The 26,055-nt window shown below is 39.1% G+C and overlaps 1 protein-coding gene across 1 annotated transcript in view; it reads left to right on the plus strand.

Moving 5' to 3' along the window:
* peak1 (pseudopodium-enriched atypical kinase 1) overlaps positions 1–26,055 on the plus strand; it is a 99,485-nt gene that overhangs the window by 46,909 nt on the left and 26,521 nt on the right. Inside the window, exon 3 of the mRNA XM_020660472.3 lies at positions 6,272–6,348. The gene's annotated coding sequence lies outside the window, so the exon portion shown is untranslated. The remainder of the gene's footprint in view (positions 1–6,271; positions 6,349–26,055) is intronic.

The following is a 26,055-nucleotide window of genomic DNA, read 5'->3' on the forward strand; positions in this document are numbered from 1 at the left end:
AACAGAAATTCTCATTTTGATTCTGGTGTGTGTCTGGTTCCTGTTTCTTTCATTTTTTTTTTTTATGAATGTCCTGCAAGGGCTTCAGAGGTTCCAGTGTAAAACAATTAGCTCGACCTCTCTGCGGCAAGTGTTAATGACAGTGAGTCAGCAAATTATTCCTTCTGAAAGAGGTTAAGACCAAGCAAAGTGAAGATGGTTAAGCAGTAAGGTAAAAAGCCCCTCTAAAATAACTGTTAGAGTGGCAGAAAATCTGTGCTAATTATTGTCATAGTGAACGGTGTAAAAAAAAAATGTGCAGGAATTAAAAGAAATATGGCCCACACATAATAATAAATATAACTTTATTTATATAGCAGCTTTAAGAAACAGTGGTTTAAACAGCAATAATGGTAACCCCAAAGGGACCAGAGCAGCATATCAACCCATGTCAAATAAAATCCAACCAACATAAACGACCCAAACTTAATTAGAACCCAGGAGACAAAGAGGACCTGAGACGTGAGATGCCTCAGACGAAACAAAATCTTAAACCAATGGAAGTTGATAATTCCTCTACCAACAAAAGTTCAGCATCTCTTTCATCATGTTGATGTTGATAGAGACTTGTCTTGCCTTTTTATTAAATCATTTGACCAGAACTTACTCCCATGCTTTCCACCCAGTAGTGACACCACAAAGAAACTAATACTTTGAATTTCTGTCATGAAAAATCAAGAGGAAACTTGAGTCACCCACATAGTCTGTGAATATTCCAACAGAACTTTTAACAAACAACAGCCATTGCTGCAAACACTGCATTTATTTTGAAGCCACCCCTAGTCATGCTTTGAAAAAAAAAAAGCCCTCAGACAGTCAATTAAAAGCCTGTTTACCGCCGAGTGTGCCGGTCGAAAATTCAAACTGTTATTACAACGTGGAGGCAGCAACAGACACTCACAGTGTGCACCTCTCGGAGCAGACAAACCAATAGTAAAGTAGAGCTGTGAGTCCTGTGGTGGGGAATTTACAGGTAGCAGATGGACTACTGGAACCAGCTGTTGTTTACTAGGTAGGAGGGAGGGATTGTGGTAAATTGAGTTCACAGAGGCAGGGACATGCGTGCGACGACACCTGCACATGCCACACTTTAATTTTCAGTCTGTTGAAATGAGCAAACAAACAGTGCTGGACTGATACTGTACTTGCCCCTGATGAATGCCACAGCACAAGAGTGGTGGTTAGAAAATAGTTTGATTATACTGCACGGTGGCTGGTTTCATAGTATAATTCTTGGCAGAGGACAGAATAAAAACCACCACATATTCAGTTACTGTTATACTGTTTTCTCTGTGTCTTTCCATTGAGCCACTTAGTTGGGAACTGCTCCAGCTGACCTGCTTAGATCAACTGGAGGTGGTTTTATTGGGCAGTTCTACCAGTGTGTGGGATGTCAGTGCTGGGTAGATCGAGTGTTACTCCACAGTACTTTCATAACACTGCAAAATCACCGGAGCAGTGTGTGTAAATGAGACAGTCCTCGGCTTAAAAATGCTCTTCTTCCTTCTGACCTTTTCTTTCATAAAAATCATATAAAAGCTGTCAGGGGTTGTGCCTTTTGATCCTTCAGTTGTTCTATGCGGCACTTAACACACAAGGTCGCTATTACAGTACCTGGGTACTTATCCAGGACCTCAATTTATCCTGTAGATAAAAGACTTAAATCTCCAGCCCTTCAATGTTAAAAAAAGATCAACATTTAACACACAACTGATTTAAGCTTCTCTGCTGCATTCATATGCAACACTTTGCAACAGACATTCGAAATTCACACACTTCTTCCTGTGGGTCAATTTACAACTATGGTTTTGAGCTATACTCCGCCTTTGAATGTAACTTTTTTATTGTATTGTCACCATAATGTATTCTGTTTGTGCATATTTATTATGTTTTGTTGTACTCTCGACACTTGACTTCATTTTGCTCAATTTAACACAGCGTTTTAAGGCAGGATTAGGAGTAGTCCGTTCGTGTGTTCCCTGAAGGGACAGCGGAGCGTCTACCAGCATTAACCCACATGTTACCCCTCTCTGGATTTTCTTTCTGAGATGTGATTCTGGAAAAGTGTCCCAGGCTCATCTCCTCGTCGTTAATTGCATTCAATTGAACAACAACTTTCTTTCGTTTATCAAAAAAAAGTTTGAAATAAACACAAGATGCCTATGCCCTAATGAAAGGTTAAGTGCTCAGTGAAGACACCCCTTGCTCCAGTAATGCCCCCATATCCTATTGATAAGTTACATAACCTACCCTTCGTCCATTAGTTGCCAATGCAACCAAGACAGCATTCAGCCACCTTCACCAGACCTGGGCTCCCTACAAGCTCCAGGTAATGACAATGCTGGTACTTCCTACCCTACCACATGGCCCCTCTTGGCCCCCACAAGTCAACCCTGTAGGCCGAAGAGCAGCAAGAGTTAAGATAAATACTTGTTAAAACATGTAGGTGGTGCCATCGTGACTACACATATTGTGAACAACCCCCCCCCCCTGTTTTTGTTACTGTTTGTAAATGCTTGGAATTAGTGTGTATTTTATATCTTCTACAGAGGTAGCCCTGGCTCGTAGAAGAAGCAGACATAGGTGATAACTCTGATAAATCTAGTTGATAATTGAGTCATAATTGTTGCCTTTTGTTTACTTTCTCTCCAAAGTACTTGTGTTGATGCCCTTGAATGGACTCTGTTGTAGCAAAAGGACTGTATTCACATCTCAGCAATTTACTTGATGAGATAAATTGGATCGAAATAATGGCCAGAATAAAAATAGAACATCCAGCTTGGGCCCGAGAGTTGGCAGAACTGTTCATTAGTTGTCATCAAAGCTGTGGGGGCTGGATGATAATGCACTGCGTAGAAATGAAGGTTACATAAGACACTGTGGGGGGTGGGGAGGGTGGGATCATCACATAAATTTGTTCCATTATAATCCAATGCAATTGTGTTACCATGATTGTCAAACAATTGTGTGCATTCATACTCAGAGTTAAGTGGAAACCTGCACTCAACTGATGCTCTTAGATAAAATAAGCCCAAAACAAATGCATCAACATAACCATAAAAAGCACACACACACACTCACATAACCACACACACTATACAAATTGAAGCTTAATTAGTCATTTTAAAATCGAGTGTCAAACAACCAATTTCAGTAATATCTAAAGATATGTCCATACTGTAAATCACAACATGTGAAGAGTGGAACATAACACACAAATGAGCAGCAACATTTCACAACCAAATTGCATTTATAATAAGGCTTATTAACTCATCTCCAACCATTTTTTTTTTCAGTGCAGAACTTTCAAGGTTTTTCTCTCCTAATTCCTATTTCAACAGAGCTTTTTTTTTTTTTTTTTTTTTTGCATTCTGATGCAATACATAAGCTCATAAAACAATTGAAGGCTCCTGAGACGACTGTGGTTATTTTTACCTACTGACTAGATGCTTCATCTACAGATAAATCAAAGCAAAAAAAATTATAAGATACAATCTCTACACATAGGGGGTGGAGGGTTTCTGTTACTTTCCTCACTTTGGCAGCAACACTTTGGAGCCACCTATCTCTGAATACAAGACCTCTGAGAGAGATCTGAAGGAGCACAACGATGTCAGATTACGTGAATGGGTCGAGCCAATTCCATTGCACTGACAGAAAATATGTCCTCTCCCTTCACAGTTGGCATTAAATCCACCAACTGGATTAGGAGAACTGTTAGTGTTGAAGTTATTTTTAGCACACAGGATACCAGAAGAAGATAGATGATTGCATGCTGCTCAGTAGAGCATGCTGTTTATATTTAAGAATGTCGAACATGGCACATAGTTGCCAGAGAATTAAGCCTTTGGAAAAAGGGTAAGGCCCCCTTTTACATGGCTGTAGAATGACCAGCAACAACTTTTTAACATTGAGTATTTAGTATGATTTGTCTGGACATCAAATTTAAATTAGAAAATTCATAAAATGTCAACATTTCCACTTACACTCAGTTTTCAAAGAAGCTGTCTTTTTCTACAGAAATTTGCCACCAATTTGCCAACTTTGCTTGTTTATTTTGTCAACAACACAAACTAAATACTCGTTTGTAGAATAACTACAGTGCAGAGTGATTACTGACAGAATCCATTGTGTTCACACTAGCCGTTTTCACATATGCACTCTGAATAATATCTAGATATTTACAGGAGGACTTTTCCGGAGATTCTCCCGAACTAGCCGTTCACATATGCTCCTCACAGCGGGGGACTATCCCTGTCAGAGGGGAGGGGGGGGCGGGGGATTTCCTGAGGTAAGATGTGACGTAAATAAACAACGCGGAAATAGCGGCCGAAGCAACAGAGTCCGCTACACAACGCTATAATGAGAATATTTTCCTTTATATCAATGCTATGTGTAGTCCAATGGAATGACAACATCCACAAAAGAGAGGAGAACAACATACTGACGAACAGAAAACATCATGCAGCCTTTTAATTACGTGCACGGAGATTGTAGTGATCACGTTCAGACATCAGCTCAACTCTGACTTTCTGCGGAAGAAATACTAGGGGTCTGGCCGGAGAAACTCCGGGTAAAGTCTGCGTGAAAAATGCGGCTGTTTGCGTTCACATATAGCCTAAAGCCCCTCCGGGTAGCCAAATCTCCGGAGTTTTTCAAGAGATTTTTGTTTGTGTGAAAATGGTTCTTGTTTACCTTGATGAAATTGCATACAAATAACCCCAGGCTGATACAGAGTAATCCCTCAAACATCAGTGTGGTCGACTTTTATTCAGTGATATGCCTGTGTGTGCGAAAGACATCGGATTATTGGAGTTCATTAATCCTGTGTGTTAAAGCCTCCTTTCCAATTTGTTAAATCAATTTCTGTTGAACTGATATTGTCATGTTTGAAGTGCTTCACCAAAATGCTTTTTTTAGATAATAAGCTTCAATCATCTCTGGACTAATACATAGTTTAAGTATCCACACTAACTTCCTTTCACTTCTGTGTGAAACCTGCACTAAAGTTGCCGGAGTTTCTGGTAATTCATTAGACACAACGTGGTACTACGTGGTTGAAAATTATAGAATTCTGTTTTTTATTTATGATCAATAGTATTGCAAAGTGCTGAAGCATTAAAATAACTACAGTTCTTCAGTCATATTTTAACCAACAGAGAGAGCTTGTGAGATTGAGATAGGGCAGTAAGACTCATGTGTGCCTCGGTAAAAAAAACCACCTAGGGTTAGTGCAAGATGAAATAACTCGCCTTGTGTTGTGTTTTTGGTTCTCCCGCACAGAGAAGATGAATACAAATTTCCTTGGGTGCTAAATGTACCACTAAATCAGATTTTTGTTTAATGATGCTGCCTTCTCCATTTCTGCGCCTACCCTCTGGAAGTCACTCCCAAAAAGCATCAGAGACTTCCTCTCACTCTTCGCCTTCAAGAAATCCCTAAAAACTAACCTCTTCAACGTTGCCTACAACCAGAAACAAACTCTGTTCTCATCCTCCTTCTCTGCTTTCTTGCCCTTCTCGTGGATGATTTCATCTTTCTTTTGTGTTCTTTTTTGTGTTGCTTTGTTGTTCTTAGTTAAGCATCTTTGAGTATGCAGAATTTATGCCAAATTATTATTTATCTGTATTATTCATAATTTCAAACAAATATACTTGCAGAAGTTCACCCTGAAAAATAACACTGAAGGATAATGTACATGATGCATATCAATGCCTACATAATAATACACACTTATTAATTAACACTAAACAAACTATATTTAATCCCAAATGAAACATTTAAGACATTGTTATCTTCTCTCTTCTCACTCACAAATAACTTTATTTATAAACTAGTATTTAAAATCAGTTGGTTGTCCTTGTGAGGATCAGAGAAGCACCAACCTCAGGGCCACTTCACTCCTGAATGGATATTGACCTCCAGGATACCTAAGCATCTCTACTTGAAAGATGAATTTTCCTTTGTTTTTAATGTTCCAATAAATCTAATATCTGTTCTGTAAAGCTATGCCAGAAAAATGACTTGCTTTGAAAATGAGCCATAATGTTTAGAGACGTGCCTCAGGCAAACACACAAAATGTGTTTTCTTTTTCTTCTTCTCTCCCTCTTCTATTTTACTTTCTCCCTTTTTGTTCCATCACCCTCCCAACTGTTTTTTCCCTCTCAAACTTTCTTACATTATGTTAATGATTTTTAATGTCTCTCTCTGCTTGTTTCTGTCTTTGTTTAGGTGCCTGAAGTAGGTGCTCTGTACTTCACCAAGTGGGACTCCATGGCTGCTAGCACTGCTGCTTGATCCATAGCACTGTAAGTCCACTTCAGTTTTATATGTGTGTGTTGGTCCATCTGTGGTTTTTTTTTATCAGGTCCTCATTGGCTTCTTTTAGTTGTTTTGTCTGTGAGTTAAGTATGCCGACTGACACTGACGATATACCTAACCTTGTAGTAGCTTCCTCTTTATTTCCGGGTACTGTTTTGAATAGTGAAGATACACTTTTCTTAGTCTTAAAGTTGATGTCAAGAAGAGAGTCTGCTTAGTCCCCATGGACCAGAGTCGTGCTGTGATTAGTCTCTCTCTCTCGTGTCATGCTCATTATTCTGCTGATTCTTCTCTCTGCACAGCTCTTGCACAGTCTGGCATTTATTTGGCATTATGGGCTTTTTCTCCAAAACAACGGCTGCATGCATGAAGCAAATGTTCTAAACCTAATGTCTAACAGGGTGTTATTTTTATTCCTGCTCAAAACGACTTAGACAGTCAGTCAATATTTGAGATAATATATATAACAGATTTATACGAGCTGGTTTCATATGGTTTCAACAGATTCTCGATTTGCATTGCACACAATGTTGAAAGAGCTGGATGACCAGAATGCAATGCAGCTGATGCTTTGCAAGGGAACACTTTGAAAATATTGAAAACGTTATATTCTGTGTGAGTATTGGTCTGTTTGCTAATTTATATTTTTGATTTAAAGCAAGGGCTCTGCTCACAATAATGATGGTGTTTTAATAAAGTAAAATCTGGCCCTTTTAGTCATCGTTTTGTTCAGATGGGGAGGGGCCGAGGGGGCGTGGACTTTTTTAAAGACGGTGCAAAGTAAAGTTTAGAGGTCACTCCCCTGTGGAAAAAATCAAACTTGAAACAACCTTACATGGTGTTAAACGATTCTACATAGTGGAATAGGCCTGAGATAAAATTGTAAAACTGAGCGTCAAAATGTGTTTTGGTTCTTTTTGCCCTCAACATACGTCTCCCAGAAACTGCTCAGCGAGATGCTCAACTTGACTCATCAGCTAGTCCCTAATGATTTTCAGTTTGCGCTACAGATGGTTTATCACTGCCTGCTGACGGCTCTTTTAGAGAACAAAAAGCTAGTGATAGCAGTGATACAAAACCAAACAGTCAAGTTCTGCGCAATAAAGCCAAAAAAAAGTGAGCCAAAAGACACCCACATTTTTGCAGACTCCTCCTGACTTCGTTAAGACGTTTAAGATGTTTATTCACTATTACGACCCCTTTATCACAACGCTCATAGTCATTGGATCAACTTTTAGTTAAATAAAAAAACACATTGAAAATGCAGCTTTGAAGCTGCATCATTCAGTCATTATCTGATTGAACGGTGAATTTTAATCCAGATGTTTTTTTCTTGTCTTCAGGATTTAGTTATTAGCATACCGTTTCTAACATTGTCTTGCAGTCACAGTTTTGCTAATGATCTCTGTTTGCAAATGCCTCAGTGCCAGCTGGGTAAAAGACAGCTATCTGTATTGTAGTGTGTGTGTGTGTGTGTGTGTGTGTGTGTGTGTGTGTGTGTGTGTGTGTGTGTGTGTGTGTGTGTGTGTGTGTGTGTGTGTGTGTGTGTGTGTGTGTGTGTGTGTGTGTGTGTGTGTGTGTGTGTGTGTGTGTGTGTGTGTGTGTGTGTGTGTGTGTGCTGCATCGAAAACCATTACCATTATCGATCTTAAAACTGGCATATAACTCAGCTATAACTGAGCTGTGTCTCTCCCTGGTACTGTAGTTGTGAGTGATGGCTGGTCTCAGTCATGAGCGGTATCAACTGTTGTTAATGCTTATTGGTGTTTAAAAGTCCAGGCCCTGAATATATGACCATCACACTTTTCTCAGATGTATTTCAAGGGGGGAAAAACATCATGTATTTGGACCAATAAGGTAATACAACAATGCATATTTGCTACGGTAACACTGCATGTCTTCAGACAGAGTACCTTTAATTATACATTTGTATTTATTTAATCAGTCTTGCTGAAACTCCAGCTTCCCTCACACATCCATTGTCCTCAAATTGCGAATGAAAGTAAAAAAAAAAAAAGAAGCTAAATCTATCATCTATAAAAAGTACTGTTACTTTGGATAAACTTAGCAAAGATGTTATTTTATCCAATAACTTTCCTAATATTACATAATTTAACTCTGAGTAAGTATCATAGTAGTTTCCAGATGGCCCATATTTATTTTTAAAAATTACAACTTTGCATGTGCACCTCTGAGGAGTCTTTTGTGTGTGTGTGTGTGTGTGTGTGTGTGTGTGTGTGTGTGTGTGTGTGTGTGTGTGTGTGTGTGTGTGAGTAATGACAACAGATACTTTATGTGCTGTACTTGACCTTTCACAGACTCCTATCTTCCCTTTAGTTTAGTCTGGCACACTTGATGCTTTTTGACACACTGAATTTAGACCTTGAAGATCCACATACACATAAGCTGAACTTTAATGGAAAAAATTTGCTGTATAAATCTGAGCACTTCATATGGAAGGATCTCTAGGGTGGAGATGACTGCTGGGGGGAGGGGGGGGAGTCTTTACCATAGTTACAAGGCTATTGTGGCTCTTGCAGTTTGGCCTTTTTCGGGAGCATTTTCAAACAAACTGCAATTTCTCATAAATATTGAGGAGAGAAGCTTAAATTTGATGATTCTCAAATTCTTCAAGTGCCAGTTGATTGCATGTGTCCACATTGATATTAATGCTGAACTTACATTTTTCCATCTTTCCAACGTGTCAAAAAAACACAACATTTAGTAAGCAGCAAACAGTTTCTGGCAGCAAAACTCCCCCTCACTACCACAATGTTTGAAAGTCTTATTTTTGAAATGTCTCTCTTTTAATGAGACCCGTCAGGTTCGATTTCACACACGTACCAACTCTGATGGGGTTTCGGTGCTGGTGTGAGAGAGTGAGGAGGATTAAATGCTTGTTCTGGGAAAGGCAGAGCTGCTGTAGTGATTTTGAGCTTCTGTGCAAAGGCATACATGGACTCTCTGTTTCAAAGCGTTTGATCCACAGGTAGCTGCTGGCCTTGCTCTCTCTGTGCATTTCCCCTAGAAGCGTCTTAGTGTAGGACGGCATTAGCGCTCTCCCACTGCCTCTACATTCTGCAGCATTCTTCCATTTCTGATGCCGCGTTTCCGGTTTGCGTTGCACTTGGCAGTTAAGAGCAGGGAGGTGTTGTGTTCAGTGTAATTGGATGACGTGGCATCGCTTTCCAGGCTCTTGGTGCCAGCGGTCGTTTTTGGCCCACGCCTCTTATCACCTTCTTCAGTGCAACATATATTAGCTGAAGCTGAAATGTGCCCATCCAAAACAATTGGCTATAAAACACTGTAAACACAAACCAATGGTCAGGGCTTTGTTGTTGTTTTTCTTTTGACTACTATAAAACATTTGTGCTTGCTGCCAGAAGGGAGGCCTCTTCTTATGTCACCTGTCTTAAAATGTATTTCAAGTGCTGAAGCAGGTCGAGCCCAAATACATGTTATTGTTCTTCCACAAGTCAAGTGCAAAGTATATACCGGTATTTCTTTTCTTTAATCATTGTTCAATTGTGTTCCTATACTGTCAATATTTACATTCCTTTTAAATGTGGCTTAATATATTAAACTCTTGTTTGATATCAAAGTCCAGAGACTCATTACAAAACACATCCGCAAAAATTTGAGCGAAAATAAATACCAAAAGTTGTTCAGGAACTTTAATCTTTTTTAATAAACTCAAACTCATTGAAAAGAAGATGATTGCAGTATCCCCTTTACCTTCCAGCATTCAGTTCTTTCATCCAAGCCTGTCACATTTTGGGATAAAACTCCAGATTTCATAGAACACAAAAAGACAGCTGTGAATGTTTTTCAAACTGGAGCCAGATTTTTGGATTAGCACAACCATTCTCCAGAGAGCACTGTTATCAGGCAGAGAAACAGACAAAGCTTCAGTTAGATCATTAGTGAAATAAACCAGTCCTCTCATTACCGTCAGCCTAAAACACTCCAACACAGTCGTGAGAAAAGAGGAGACGAATTTTACACTCTTGCAAACCCGGTTTCTTTTCATTGTTGGTAATTGGGAACTGTTATCAAATCTGTTCCCCTGGTTTCATATCTCCACTCCAGCAGGGTGTAGCAGAGAGAGGCGGCTGTTATTCCAAGAAAGTAGGACGACTTTCTCCGGCTGCTTCAGCTTTTGTCTTGGGGCTGTTTCTTCCTTCAGTGGCTTCCTATATATTCTGCCTATATATTCTGTTTGTCGTGCTCGTGTTCTAGGAATACTCATAAACGGCTGGATATGCTTGTGTGGAATGTTAAAGAGTTGAGATTTTAAAGAGTAATCGTTCTTTGTCAAAATTAGAGAGCAGAATTGTGTCTGAATTACATCTTTAATTGTATGTGAGCTCTTGAAATATCCTGACCCCGTTCTAAAACTGTAATCTGTTAAAATATGACAGCTTTATTTTATTTTTTTGTATTGATCTTTTTAAACAGGGACCACACATTGCATAGCAACTGTTTTGAAAACCAGAACGTACACAAAAAAGGGATTCCGGATTTAAAAAAATCAACAAAACTTAATAAAACAATTTCCCTTTTTTTTTTTTTTTTTTTTTTAAGTCTCTGGTCCTCAGTGATAAAGGAATAGAATCAGGGAGGGTTGTTAGTCGTGGGGGACAAAACCTTCATGAGCTCTCCACAGTCATCACCAACCCAGGCTCCATCACCAACCCAGGCTAATCAGCGTGTCAGTTTTACACCAGAGAGTGAGAGCGAGTGAAACGGAGAGTGAATGAGCATATGCAAGTGTGTGAAAAGAGATAGTGTGTAAGTGACGGTGTGGCAGAGTGGGTGAGAGACGGGAGACGAGAGAAAACTGCAAGAGAGGGAAAAACAAATCTCACCATGACATGCTTGTTATTTATAGCCCCACAGTCGGATTGTGCTTGAAAATAGAACGGCTACAGAGCTGCATTTGTGAGCGAGTAATGCAAGGTTTGAATGTATAAGATGTACATATATACGTACATGATATGTATTTACTTGAGTTGAATGTGTCCAAATATCCTCCTTTCCCATGAATGAAACATTAACACAGCTCTGACTGAGCATGTTCCATTTTTACCTTTTTACCATCACAACTTCTTGTTGCTCCCCTTGCAAAATTCTGCAGCACCTCAACAGATTTACTGAACAGCAGTATTGTTACTGAAGATCGCCTGATGAGATACACTAGCTTTATGCACGTGTTTGCCGATTTCTCCTGCAAGAAAATCTGAAGCTTGAAGTCTTAGTCTTCTCCTGATGCTGACGTTTTCATTGCTTTGATTCTCACTTCTTTAATCCCTCGTCTGCTGAATTGCTGCTCTTCTTCAACCACAAACACATAATCTTGATATTTAACTTCAGTATGGAAACTTGCTTTTACAGCAACTAATACTGATAATGTCATTATCAAAAATACATTCACATTTTTTTTTTTTTTTTACCAAAGTCATTATTGCATTATTTTAGGAGTCATGCCTAGATTATATATTTTAAAGTTGAGCAGAAAAAACTATCGAAAGAACCCCCTGCAGTTCTCCAAAGTACCCCTGAGGGTACTGCTGTTTGAGAAACACTAAGTTATTAAACATTCCTGTAGAAGAGAAGTGCATGTTTGACCATGCAGGGCAAGCAGAAGCGCCTGTGGGTTTCCCGCCGAGCAGACTCCAGATCTGTTTTACCAACCTCCTCTTGACTGTTTTCTTTGTGGTTTATATTAAACCTTCTTTTTGTGCTCTCTATAGTTACGCCACCACTGGGGATTTCTACAGTATAACTTGTGTTTCTAAAGGGAAAACATACCATAACATGGAATTTGCACATGACTTTGGACAGATGAGATGTTTTTCCTTATTTCAAATGGCTTTCTGAAAGCAAAACAGAGCAGGGCCAAGTCTCTAATCTGTGATCATATCAGGTTGCACTTTTGAGACCTGCTCCAGTGACAAGGACTCTGTGAACACTGAGGCAGCACATGTTGTGATTTTCCCAGAAAACCAGGAACACGTTGTTTCTGTTCTGAATTTATATGATCAGGTAGAAGTTATGTACATTTAAATGAGTGAGCAGTCCGGTAGCTTTACTTTTTGTACCTAATTTTCTGACATCACTCACATATTTCTTCACTGCTTAACAGTTGTTTAATGACTTTGCTGCATCGAAAACCATTACCATTATCTATCTTAAAACTGGCATATAACTCAGCTATAACTGAGCTGTGTCTCTCCCTGGTACTGTAGTTGTGAGTGATGGCTGGTCTCAGTCATGAGCGGTATCAACTGTTGTTAATGCTTATTGGTGTTTAAAAGTCCAGGCCCTGAATATATGACCATCACACTTTTCTCAGATGTATTTCAAGGGGGGAAAGACATCATGTATTTGGACCAATAAGGTAATACAACACTGCATATTTGCTACGGTAACACTGCATGTCTTCAGACAGAGTACCTTTAATTATACATTTGTATTGATTTAATCAGTCTTGCTGAAACTCCAGCTTCCCTCACACATCCATTGTCCTCAAATTGCGAATGAAAGTAAAAAAAAGAAAAGAAAAAAAAGCTAAATCTATCATCTATAAAAAGTACTGTTACTTTGGATAAACTTAGCAAAGGTGTTATTTTATCCAATAACTTTCCTAATATTACATAATTTAATTCTGAGTAAGTATCATAGTAGTTTCCAGATGGCCCATATTTATTTTTAAAAATTACAACTTTGCATGTGCATCTCTGAGGAGTCTTTTGTGTGTGTGTGTGTGTGTGTGTGTGTGTGTGTGTGTGTGTTTGTGTGTGTGTGTGTGTGTGTGTGTGTGTGTGTGTGTGTGTGTGTGTGTGGCTGTGTGTGGCTGTGTGTGGCTGTGTGTGGCTGTGTGTGTGTGTGTGGCTGTGTCGGCTCTGCAGCTTTGCTGGTGTTTGTCTGCAGGCCAGCAGGTCGGTCTCCTCTGAGACCTGCACTGGCTCTTTCCCAGGCTAGTCTGCAATGACTCTCAGTTTGCACAATACCAAACACTGCGCTGGAATGTTGTTGCCTTTTTTTCTTTTCTTTTTCTTTATACACTTCTTTCCCTCATTACTAAGTTTATCTCTTGTGGTTCCTGCCATGCCCTGTCTCTCTCTTTACCTTTGTCACTTGAATACCTGAGTTATACTTCTCACCCCAACTGACCCACTTGGTGCTTTGACCCAACTTCTGTTCATAGTGTAATTAATGCATTTATTCAAATGTAAACCCATCTCATATGCATTGGGCATGTTGAGTAGCTGCATACTTAGCCTTCAGGCTGCAGAGAAGTTCATAACCTCAAAAGCCTCAACACAGTGGGTTTTACTGAGAGCAGTCACTCTAACAGGGACATGTCAGATTTGTGTTTACTAAGCTTAAAGGTAAAAGAAAAAGACATGAGCAAAATTAGATGTCCTACTGAAACAGTTGTTTGAATCACAAATATTTTGCTTTTATGGTAGAAATGGAAACCTAATATGTGCAGCTTACTTATAACTCAAAGTATCAAAAGTTCAAATTTATGATTCACAGCAGCTCTATTTAAACTAAGCTGTATTCCACTGATATGTTGGATTGCTCAAAAAAACAACAATTTCAGACTGACTGCTGGGACTGTGAAGTGCTAATGAGTGAACCTTAATACTGCAGTGAGGACATTGTTTTGACAGTATCATCTGTTTTATTCATTGGCTGTTCCAAGTCAAATCTTGCAGTGAATCAGCCATGAGAGGTAAGCTTATAATGAGGTCGTTTGGCTGTCACATCACTCGTTTGCTGTCTGTCAACAGCACCACTGAAAGGGCTCGTACAGTCCATGTTTTTAGCTTGTTTACTTAAGGAAGACTTGATGCTAAAAGGACCTTAAGAGGAGGGACTGAAAAAGTTGTGGTCAAAATGTGTGCACAGATTGCAAGCGACTGAATTCACCCACTCCATGTCCTTATTGATTTCATTTGGCAAAGAAAATGCTAGTAATAGCAGAAAGAGGAGTTTTGGATGTGCAATTGCAAGTTTTCTTTCTGCAATCTGTAAACTAAAAAGTACTTTTTGAGCAGCAAAATGTTTCACTTTACGGAAGAATCCCTACATTTCATCTAAAGGTTTAGCTGACACAAGGTAAAACCTCTGACAAGTCCAAGAACTGTCTGTTATCCAAAAACAAGATTAACAAATGATGTTTCCCTGGACAGGAACTATTGCAGGTACAAGCTCATCATCTGTAAGCAAAGACTTGTGCGTTCCCTGTTGATGTCATCCAAAAGGGTGGATTACAGGCTTGCATATCACTCATGACAATCTCTAATCTCCTCCTTCTCCCAAGTACAGGAATGTCAAGAACAGGATTTAGAAATGCAGTTTATCTTCATACATACCATCAGTTATTCTGTCATATTTCTATGGTTCACTGTCAGTGAACTTACTTCATTTATATTTACAGCAATATACAAAAGAAGAAACTAACACAATAGCTGCCATAATCTGAGCACACACAGTCCTCTACCCTCTATTGACACACACACACACACACACACACACACACACACACACACACACACACACACACACACACACACTAACCCTAACCCTAACACAGAGGCAGCCATCTAAGCACTTAGTTCATCACAGTAGATTCAGTCCATTACGCTCAGTCCTTCCTGTGTTTCATAAATATGGATGAGCCCTTGATGCACCATGAACACTGTAAAGGCCTAGCCACAGTGGGATATTTCTCCAGCATTTTTAAGACCTTCCTATGGATCATTAGATGATAAGTAGTTCCTGAATATTACTGTGTAATGCTAAGTAATCAACGTCAGTAGCTGAAGGTGAGAGGCGTACAGACTTTATGAAGCGACTAAAGATTTGGGGGCGGGGGATGTAGAAGCGAGTTGCGAGTACATAACGGACAAGAATCTTGCAAATATCGCAAGGTACCGATGAACTACATAAATAGCACAACCAACATGATGCAGCAAATAAGAGTGGAGAAGCTGGAAACACCAATACCATAATAATAACATAGGCTAGGAAGTAGATTTGAGAAGCCGCTCGCCCATAAAAGTGCAAGATCCACAGAGGTCAGTATGTGTGGTGATGGTTTTAAGACTTTGGGCTGATGATTGACATGTCCATTGGAATTACCCAACTTCATAAAAACTCGAATGAAGACTTGAATCAAGTGATATAAAGTTTGTTGTTGAGAAAATCCAGTGTCTTTCGAAAGCCTTTTGGGCATCAATGCCAGAAACACAGACTGCACCTCTGTTAATTGTTCTATATGTATTTATTAAAAGCCAATGTTTTTTGGTTCTGGCAGTTACTTTTTCTTTTTTTTTTTAGATTTCTTTATTGTAGGGATAAGGTAGGGCAGTGGATAGAGATGGAAATAAGGGAGAGAGAGAGTGGGGATTGACATTTTGGAAAGGAGCCACATGTCGGATTAAAACCAGGGTCGCCTGATTGGAGGACAACAGCCTTTGTACCCCACGCACTAACCACTATGCTACCAGCGCCCAGGTAGTTACCGTTATAAAAGTGGGTCCCCTTGTATTGACACGCAAGTGGTGACATATATACGTTTTAAAATCAAGATTGATCTTTTCCCTCCCATCTCTAGTTTAAGTGTGGTAAGATTTGTACCTAATTGATTCATTAATGATTTCAACTATACACCAGGTTTTTTTTACTTTAGGTAAAGCAAAAGTACATCAAGTCAGACATTGGCTTTACAGACCTTTCCACAGTGTTCTTATAGCTGGCTGTGAGAGTGTGACAGAGCTGAAATGATGTGGATAAACTCAGTGCCTCCTCTCACCTCCTTCCTCCTGTCTGGCTTCTTTGGTGGTCTGTGTGTTGTCAGCTCAGTGACTTGTTTAGATTGTGAAAGTAACTCTCGGTGGAAACTCTGTAGATTACATAGCCTGTCACTCACTACTACACATTTCTGGGTACATAACTCTGTTGTTGGAGCTTTGTTTTACTCCTCCGTCTCAGACTAGTGTTTGTTCTCTTCCAGACTATTTTTCTCTTCACAGCATTTTGTGAAGATCAAGTTAGCTTTAATGGTTTGATTTAAACATCAGTATGTAACTATGTTAGTGAACTCAAACACATGAATCTTTTCAGCGTACACATCTTAATTGCTAACTTGGTTTGCCATTCATCTGCTCTGTGGAGCTTTTATCTTTTTGAACGTCTCCCTGTGAGAATCCATCTTTATTCCACAGGCCTTGGTTCAATCAATACTTTTAAATACTGGCATCTCTCTCATACAGATCCAAAAACAAGCCCAGCTGACTTTAATTGAGCATGCCACTATGGAGCTCCTCAGTTTGCCAAAACCTAGAGGTTCGTGTTTGAAGAGTGTGTGTTTAACTCAGTTATCACAGCCAAAAAAGATTTATTTTCAGACATTCTCAATGACTTTCAATACGCTAACATCCTGATGTTGCATCAGAAATGGTCGATCTGAGTGCCTTTCAAAAACCAAACATTTATATAATCTTCTTGTAGACAGACCTGACAGTGCAGAAAATCAGACTTTAAAATCTGCTTCATGATGTTTTTTCTTCTGCTTTCATTCATCCAATTATTTTGATACATCCCTACAAAAAGATATTTACTTAGTGTTCAACACACTAGTACCTGTCAAAAAAACGCTTGGCACCAATTTTATATAACAGGTCAAAAATGTTGTCAACCCTCAAACAGCTGCAGGTCACAGTAAACTTTATCCAGACTCAGTTCATGAATTTGTTTTTCCTTTGCTTTTGGACTGATCACAGCATTCATGTTCCAACTAGTACAATTCATTTTTATTTATAAAAGCTCAGATACATTTCTACATCTCTGTCTAAATAAAGAAACAGTTTATTCGAGAGAACTTCTCATGTATCCTTTAAAGACAGTTTTTCTGTCCATTGAATTCCTACTCTCATAAATGAGGGAACACGCATTACGTCAGATGGAAGTACGTTTAGTACTTTACACATCAGTACGTTTAGTTGAGCAGCTAATGAAAGTCATACGCGCAGAAAAGCTCTTTTAAACTGGAGTGACATGCAGTGAAATCATTTTGGCTGAGTCTATGGACGGAAGCAGACATTTGGTAGAAATTGAGAATTTTGTGTAACAAGTCAGCTGTGACAGAGCAGCTTTGCTACTGAAATTAAAAGCTGGTTGGCATGTGCCAACAGTCATCTCTTTATATACACACTCGAGCACACACACACACACACACACACACACACACACACATCATGGCTCAGGGAGCTTTAGAAGAACCTGCCATTGTCACACAGGTAGTGTCGCTTCACATTACTTGCCCTGTACTGCGCTCTGACTTTCAACCAGAGATGGTTTAAGCTGAAAGAGACTTGTTACGCATCATCAGCACCCATGACTAAGTGAGGAGATTAGTCACTGGCACCACTAACTGTATTCTAAGGTGGGAATGTTTGAATAGCTGGGGGAGATGTTTGAAGGTCATTACTTTAAATCCCCGGATGAGCAGAGAGAATCTGAGGGAAGGAGGTGCAGCCCGCACTTAATTAACTGCAGTCAGACTGTCCTTCAGCAAGGTGCTGCTCAGAACCTTTAACTGTTTTGAGTGAGTTATCCCAACTGACCCTGTTTATGATGCCCCCTGCAATGACTGTGAAAATGATTTATCGATACTTAAGGCTTTTAAGGGATTTAGCAGTGATTAAAAATAGAGCCAAAAATTAATTTAATAATTAATAATTTTCAGTCTGCAGAAACATTTGTGTTGGTGTAGAAGAATTCAAATATTATTATTTTTTTTAATAAGTTTACTTCCATGAATTTATTTTATTTTCATTAAATTCACCCAACAAACCCTTTACCAAAAGCAGCTTACTTTGTTTTCCCGTCTCACTCACACACACAAACATTTGGGAGCAGTTCTGGTTTCAGTGTCCATGCTGGCTCATGACACGTAAACATGAGGCCAGAAGAGGATGAGGATGAAGCCAACAACCTACGCTAAGATTGCTAAAATTTCTAAGCTTGCCAATGTATATTTGAAGCCAACTTTTTAGTTTAATTTTTTTATGAACATAAAATGTGAAATTTTTATTTGAAAATGTTTTTGTTTCTCAAAATAAATTCCATGCTAACAGTAAAGTATTTTAGAACGAAGACATTGGAAAAAAAAAAAGAAGTTTCATCCATAACAAAGTACACACTGGTGTAAGAAAACTTTCAGGAAAGGTTTCTTTAAGCTTCACCTTTTAGTCAGGAAAAAGAGCAAGATGCAAAATTACACTTGGGTACTAATTCATGATGCAAAGGTTAGCCGATAAATATCAGGTCCCTATAGCCATAATTCAAATGATGTTTTAATCATGATTTAAAAAGTGACTGCAGCATCACAGAGAATGTAGCTCTTGCTCCACTTTGCTCTTACTTAACAAAAAATCATCTTGAAGGCTTTTGATGTAACACTGCAAGAATAAGTGATGGAGCTTTCTCCTTTAAAGAACGTTTGGTGAAAGACACTGTTGCATTAACAAAGCAACAGCCCACAACTTTCTCCTACCGCCCAGTCCTCTGCCTACAGCTCCGTTCAGCTCCTGTCTCATATCTGCTCTGCTCTCGTCTGTCCCACTGCTACAGCTGTCTTATCAGTTGAGCCCTCTACCATAAAGCAGCTGAAAATCCCATCTCCCCCTCTCCTCATGGCATCAGCTTTCTGCCTCAGTTATTCCTCTATTATGTACTCAGCAAGCTCTTACTCCGTCTTCATAAACGTGCTCCGGGTGGGTAATGAGCTCCTGTCCTCATCATACTGACTTTTCTCAGGGGAAAAACATTGCCTCTCTGTGGAGAGGTGGGTGTGGTAGAACTGGATCAGAAAACTCAACGGGAGATTTCTTTGTTTGGTCTTGATGCTTTGCTTCTTTATATCTCAAAGTCGTATTCTCTTTATCTTTCAGTAGTCATCATTTTCTTCTGCATCTTTTTTTCGATCTTTCACAGCCTGTTCCTTATTCACACAATGTATCTCTCAGCAACCCGGAACCATGAGCTGAATAGTTCTTATGTGCAAATATTGTCCTTAAAAAGGTTCCCATGCTTTGTATACAGATGAGATGTGTCACCTAAGTATACCTTTAATTGTCGAAGGTGACACCTGCTATCTTTTGTGAAATCTGATTTTTTTTTTTCTGAGGATTACAGACAACAACAAAAAAACAGGAAATAATAAAAAGAAACCATGTGTGATTTCCTGTACAGTCACATTATTCTATCTGTTGACTATCTATTCTCTCCCAGGGCGTTGAAATTGAAGTTATTGGTGATTTTGTGGGAATTGTTGTACTTTATACTTCCAAAGTTACAAAACAAAGCTATAATGGCCATCCAAGAACATGACTTTTTTTTTTATTGTTTTTAAAAAGGTGGCAGACAAAAACACATATAACGACATCATCATTGTTTGCCCTTCTCTCCATCCTGCCAGTCTGACTCAAGATCAATTTAACCCGGTGGAAAGGGGGACACAGATGAGGTCTGGGTGCTGATGCTCTCCTCTGGCTGTGATTTACCGGTTGCAAAACGCACAGTGACATCCTTGCAGTCTGATTCTGACAGACTCCAAATGCTTTGTCTCCATCATAGTGAGCATTTCTCTGGTATGTCAGTTCACTGAGCTAAACCTGATGGGGGAGGTGAGGAGGAAGGCCTCTGGTGTATAGGACCCTTATGAAAGATGAAAGCATGTTTTAAGTATGGAAGGTGAAAATATGCTTTTGATATTCAGAAACTTCTCTTTGTGTAACAGTGTGTAACTATTGCAATGGAGGCACTTGATGCTTTATTGTCTTGTATGTCAATATAAGCTGCTGAATATTCAATGAGAAATGTGATTTGCTGAAGTAAATTCTCAGTAAGCACTTATTTTTCATTGTCATTGCCAGATTCAGATTTCAACATTATTCAAGTGCTGACCTGCTGATTCAGATTGTCTTTATTTAAAAACTGTAACTGACAGATTATTAAACATATTTGAAAATTGAAAATTCACTTTTATGTTCATAAAACTCTGACTAGGCTATCTAATACAAAACTGCACCAGTTTACAATGACCATCTCTCATTCTCATATAAAGTAAAACCTGCTTCAGCCTCTTCATCTGCATTCTCCCTAACTCCTGAAGGATCCATGAATTATCCATTAACTTATTATGCTAACTAATTGGCAAATATTTTATTATGCCATTTCATACAGTCTCTTACCTGTCTGCCTCTCTCTTTCTATCTGCTTTGGTGAAAGGTATTTATGGATACAAAAACTTTTGACCATGTTTTGTATCCATTGTTTTGGGAAACTGTATTTTGTTTTTATGTGAAAGCTTCTTTGCCTCTGCTGATTGTCCTCACTGCCGACATGTTCGCTTTCATGCCATGTGTAAATTTGAGATCGGCACAGAATTGGGTGTATGTGTGTGTACGGGTGAGAGGGCTGACCAATCACCAATCACAGCCCATCATGCTGAAAATCGTCTGATTCCGGTCACCAGAAATTTGATTGGTGCACCTCTTAATGAAATGCCAAACATTGGCATTGTATTTTGTCTTTGCTGGAGTCTGTCCGGGTTAAAATGTTAAAAACCAAGCGCTGTCTTCCCCTTCTGTTCTCCTATTGCACAGTGATTTCATACACCTTACAGCTAAGATAAGGGCTGGTTCAGTGCACACTAAAACTTGTTCTTGAACTATTTCTTCTTCTTATTTAAAAGTGGCACACTGAAGGAAATGTTTTATGCAAAAGTTTCTAGCTTTCAGTAAATGCAGTTGTATCCCACAACTTGCACAGGAGGAGTTATTCTTATCTCAGTACAAGTCTATGGCTCACTCAGTGGTCCCATGGAGCTTGTGTCTTGGTGGTTGTAGCAGGAGGTGTGTGATATCTGGCACTATTTCAGACAGTAGTTGTTGCTTTCAGACCAGAAGCAGATGGTCACATATTGAGGACTGCTGCTGAATCTCATCTGGACACCTTTCTTTGCCCCAGCGAGTGCAGTCACACACAAAACAAACAGCAACAAACTCACTCTGGAACTTTCCATCATTTTTCACTGTCTTTGTTTTTAACAAGGGAGAGCTTTGTTGTTTTGTGCTTTGTTTGTCGTGTGTGTGGAGGTGTTGTTGATTTCAGTTTGTTGTAATTGAGAGAAAACCACAAGTCACACAGCTGGATTTTCTGCATTTTAGAGGGAATATGATATTGACTCGACATGCAGGCGTGACTCTTTGTCCATGCATGTGTGTTTTTTTGTGTGTGAACGCTCGGCATGCCGTGGTTATCTTCACACAGCTGTGAGATTGCTTTGTATCTTTCTGGGGCCTTTCCCTCAAATCAAACTCTCAGACAGCACAGATGGGAACTCTCATTCAACTGAAAACAAAGAAAAATAAATTGTAGGGTGGACACTACAATATCCCAAGTTGAAGGTGTCATTTGAAAGGAACTGAATGTAGAGGGGGAAAGCACCATTTGGCTGAATGAAAATCAATGATGATGAGTAAATGTCATGTTTGACATGATGATTGATATTGAAATGAATTGTTAGCTGCAACCTTAATTAAATTATGTAATTTTCTTCCACATAAGGAAATGTCTCATAGGAGCAGTCGGCTTAAAAACATGTAACATGTAATGACATCACTGTGTTGTTTTACCCCGATTCCAGTTTCACAATGTCAGGTGAGCTGTGTAAGGGGGTGGCAGGTTATTAATGTTTATTGTATTTGAACTTTGTAAACACACATGGTATTAGATGACATCCGGAGCACCTACAGGCTTTTAAGCAGCAACCAATCAGGTGTCCTATAAACATGAGAGATTGCACCACAGCCAACATATTTATAAGAATGTATCCACATCTCTCTCTCTCTCTCTCTCTCTCTCTCTCTCTCTCTCTCTGCAGAGCAAGTGCAGAATAATTGCCAATGCGAATGTATCCTGGACCACATTCATTTATCCACATTATCCAAAGAATGTTTCTGTTTGCATCTCTTTTATCCAGTCACACACACTCTAAAAACCAATCACATCAACTTCTAGGTTGTGTTAAGATGTTTGCCTAACCATCACTAGCATTTTAATTGTAATACTTACTGTTATATAATTTGGGCTAATTCATTATTTACTTGATTTTTCATATTTTATGTATTTGTGGTTGTTTTCCAACTCTGGTTAGGTTTTTATTTAGAGGAAACTCATGGATGCTCTATCTGGGCAGCCCTTGTGGACAAGCAGCCTTCCATTGTCCATAGTAGAGGGTTTTCTGGTCAGGGCTTTTCAATTAACTTCTTCGTTCACTTTGTTTGAGTGTTTCTTTAAGCTGGGGATCATTCCTCCATGTACTATATGAAGCAAAATGGGACTGAGGGAAGGCAGATTTACATATCTCAGAGGACAGAGCAAAAGTGAGAAAAAAAGTCTGAAGAAAAACAGCCTGAATCAAAACTGAGTGGGAAGGAACAAGGAGACGGAGCAAGGAGAGAGTGGGAAATTTAGAGCCAGAGGGAAAAACACAAACAACAAAGAAAATGTTTGAAGGAAGGAGAGTAGAGTGGGACGAAACCGAGATGAGGAGAGGAGAGGAGAGGAGAGGAGAGGAGAGGAGAGGAGAGGAGAGGAGAGGAGAGGAGAGGAGAGGAGAGGAGAGGAGTCTCTGCAATGAGGCATCTGTAAACTGACCATTCAGCTTTTACATCTATACCTGCTCCAGAGAGAAAACTTAGTGTATCTGCAAAAAGGTTCTTGCCTTCACCAGTTACACACAGACAGTGCATCAATGCAGTTTTTATCATACAAACCCATATATACTTGGAAACATACTTTTTCTGTTTGCATGCTATAATCCATGATACTGCTTTTGAAAAATGTGTTGTCACGCCAGGAGAGAGACAGCTAATGTCTCTCAATTGATCACTCCAATAATTCATCCACTCTAAATCTTGGATAGTGTGTGCAGTAAGTGCCTCATAATGAGGTTTTCATTTAATTTGTTAAGTAAGAATTAGATTTGAAGATTTGAGATTAAAGGGGGTTGTGTCTCTCTTTCCCAAACACAATTAGCAGCAAAGACCAAAACTGTAGCTTAAAGAATGCATTTGGCAAAAAAAATTTATGATTGAAAAACTTTTCAACTCTTTTGTTGGTATGTTAATCATCGACTTTGTTGGATATGTTCAACCACCAGGATGTATTTTCCCAAGGCAACGACAACCACCGAAAACGTTTGGATTCAACTGTTAGATTTGTACAGTACTGGCAGCTCCTTGCTGAATTTCTATGATTATGATTTTCCAGAAAGATCCAAAAAAATCTTTCTGTATATCTCATCAGTGTGCCTCATTGAAACTGGCAGGATAATTAAACTGTTCTCGTCCCCTACAGGCAAATTGAATCTTTTAAATGGGCAATAAAATGCTTAGATCAAAAAGTTTATACATTAGAAAAACACAAGCGGAAACATGTGAATTACAATTTGCAAAACAATTGCAGAGGGACACAGCATTACTCTGTGTGAACAAATTCTATAGACATTAGCTATATGCTATACAGTAAAAGGCTGTAGGATTGGCTTGTTCCCAAACTCACACACTGTGCTGATCCATAACAGAGGAGCAAGTCTCCTGTCCCTTTCTTCAATCACACAGAGGACCAACCTGAGACCAAATTTGCATCTTAAAACAAGTCCTGTCACAACTCTTTCTGCTACAAAAATCAGAATATATTAGAAACATTAAGTTAATTTGCCTGACACATAGATGTCTCTTCTTCATGCACATTGTTGTCTTTCATCATTCTGAGCACACATTAACCTCGTCTTACAAACCCCACTTCTACCTTTGACGGAGAGCTGTGATCTCTCAGCTCAGAGCCACATTTCACATTTTATATGAACTACATCGATGCTTTGGCCTCATCAAACATGCATGATCAGGAACACAGTGGTAAACATAAACAAGACGGAAAGGAATAACTAAGCAGACAGCAATGAGAATGTTTTTTTCTTTTTCTTAAAGAGATAATATGCAATATGTCATCATGGTTGAGTCCAGTGTTGGAAGTACTTTGCTATAACTCTTCATGAGATAGGTACAGTAAGGAACAGGCAGAAATCTGGAGGAAGAGAGAAAATATGTGCAACTACTGCACCCTGTTTTTCCAATAATTGCCTGGCTTGCTTCTTAGTGCTGCTTCATATCTCTACAATCAAAGATGCTGCACCACTACTGACACACACACACACACACACACACACACACGCACAATGACTGGATCAATTACACACCATTAATATAATAGAACAATCCAAAACACCTAAGAATGAAAAAAAAAACAACATTATAGTATTGTGCGAGTGTGTTAGCTGACACATTTTCTTTATGCAACACATCCTGTGTGTTGTACTGATTTCCTGTATTGTTATTCATCACTTTTCAGTGGTGTTGTGTAATATCTATTACATAATGAAAATAAAACAAAAATAGCAGGCAATTATCTGAAACACTTGTGTTGCAATGAGTATAACTACACAGAGAATCTTCATCATGTGCAAACAGAAATGACAAAGACGATTACATAAGAGAATTGTTTGTTTCAGGCTTCCCCCCTCCTCTTTGTGGTGTCATATTTTAATGAAGTGTCCCACATTGTGAGCTGTGTGACCTCAAAACACTGGACTGCATGGTTCATAAAAGGATTGTCAGGCAGATGGGATTGTAGGTGTCCCCAAGGTTTAACCGTCATCCCACATTAAATGTTGTTGGGTCTCGTCAGTAACAAGATGGCACTTTTTTTTTCTTTTTTTTTTTGTTGCCTCTAGCCTAACAAGTAACCAAAATACAAGTTAGGATTGCTGGAGCAGTTTAAAATCTGCCATGACTGTGCAGGGAAGAAAAATTAAATCAAAACAACAACAGAATATTAATGTGGGCTGAGAAAGAAATGAGAAAACTTTTTTTTATTTTTTTTAAAGGTTTGGGCTCTCTATGCTATTATTCAGAGACAGGACAGTTGATAGAGTCAGAATTCTGGGAGAGGGAGTGAGTGTGGAATGGCAAGCAGGGGAAGGAGCCACAGGCCGGATTCAAACCCCAGGCTGCCCGCTTGGAAGACTGTGGCCTCCGTACATGGGTTACCACAAGTTTTGTTTGTAAAAAGATCTATGTGATTTATATTTGTTTATTGTTTTTTATTATTACAAATGTGATCATAACACCACAGCATTAAAAGCAGAATCACTTGAATTCACTCTGGGGGCTGCTTTTCATTCTTCTATCTATGTATCTGAATTTGTGAACGTAAACACAATGAGGACGCTTAACTTGATTTTTATTGGAAACTTTTCACTCTTCCACCCTTCCCACTGTCTGTCTGGGAGGAAGTTAGTTAAAATGAGATTCTGTCTCATGCAGATGCCATAAAAGAAAGTCATCTTTTTCCCAATGTGTAAATCAATTATTGAAATATTCATGTTACTGCCTCTTATGGATGCCTTTCTCTGCTTTCTCTTATTTTAGCTCATGTGGAAAACACTTTAGTAACAGCTGCATTACAGCTGTGCAAAACAAAGTCTTAAATTTGTCTTGTTGTGTTTCAAAGCGGTTAGGGGACATTATGCTTGAATTGTAAATGGG

Source organism: Labrus bergylta, chromosome 7 (assembly GCF_963930695.1).
Source record: "Labrus bergylta chromosome 7, fLabBer1.1, whole genome shotgun sequence".
Lineage (NCBI taxonomy): Eukaryota > Metazoa > Chordata > Actinopteri > Labriformes > Labridae > Labrus > Labrus bergylta.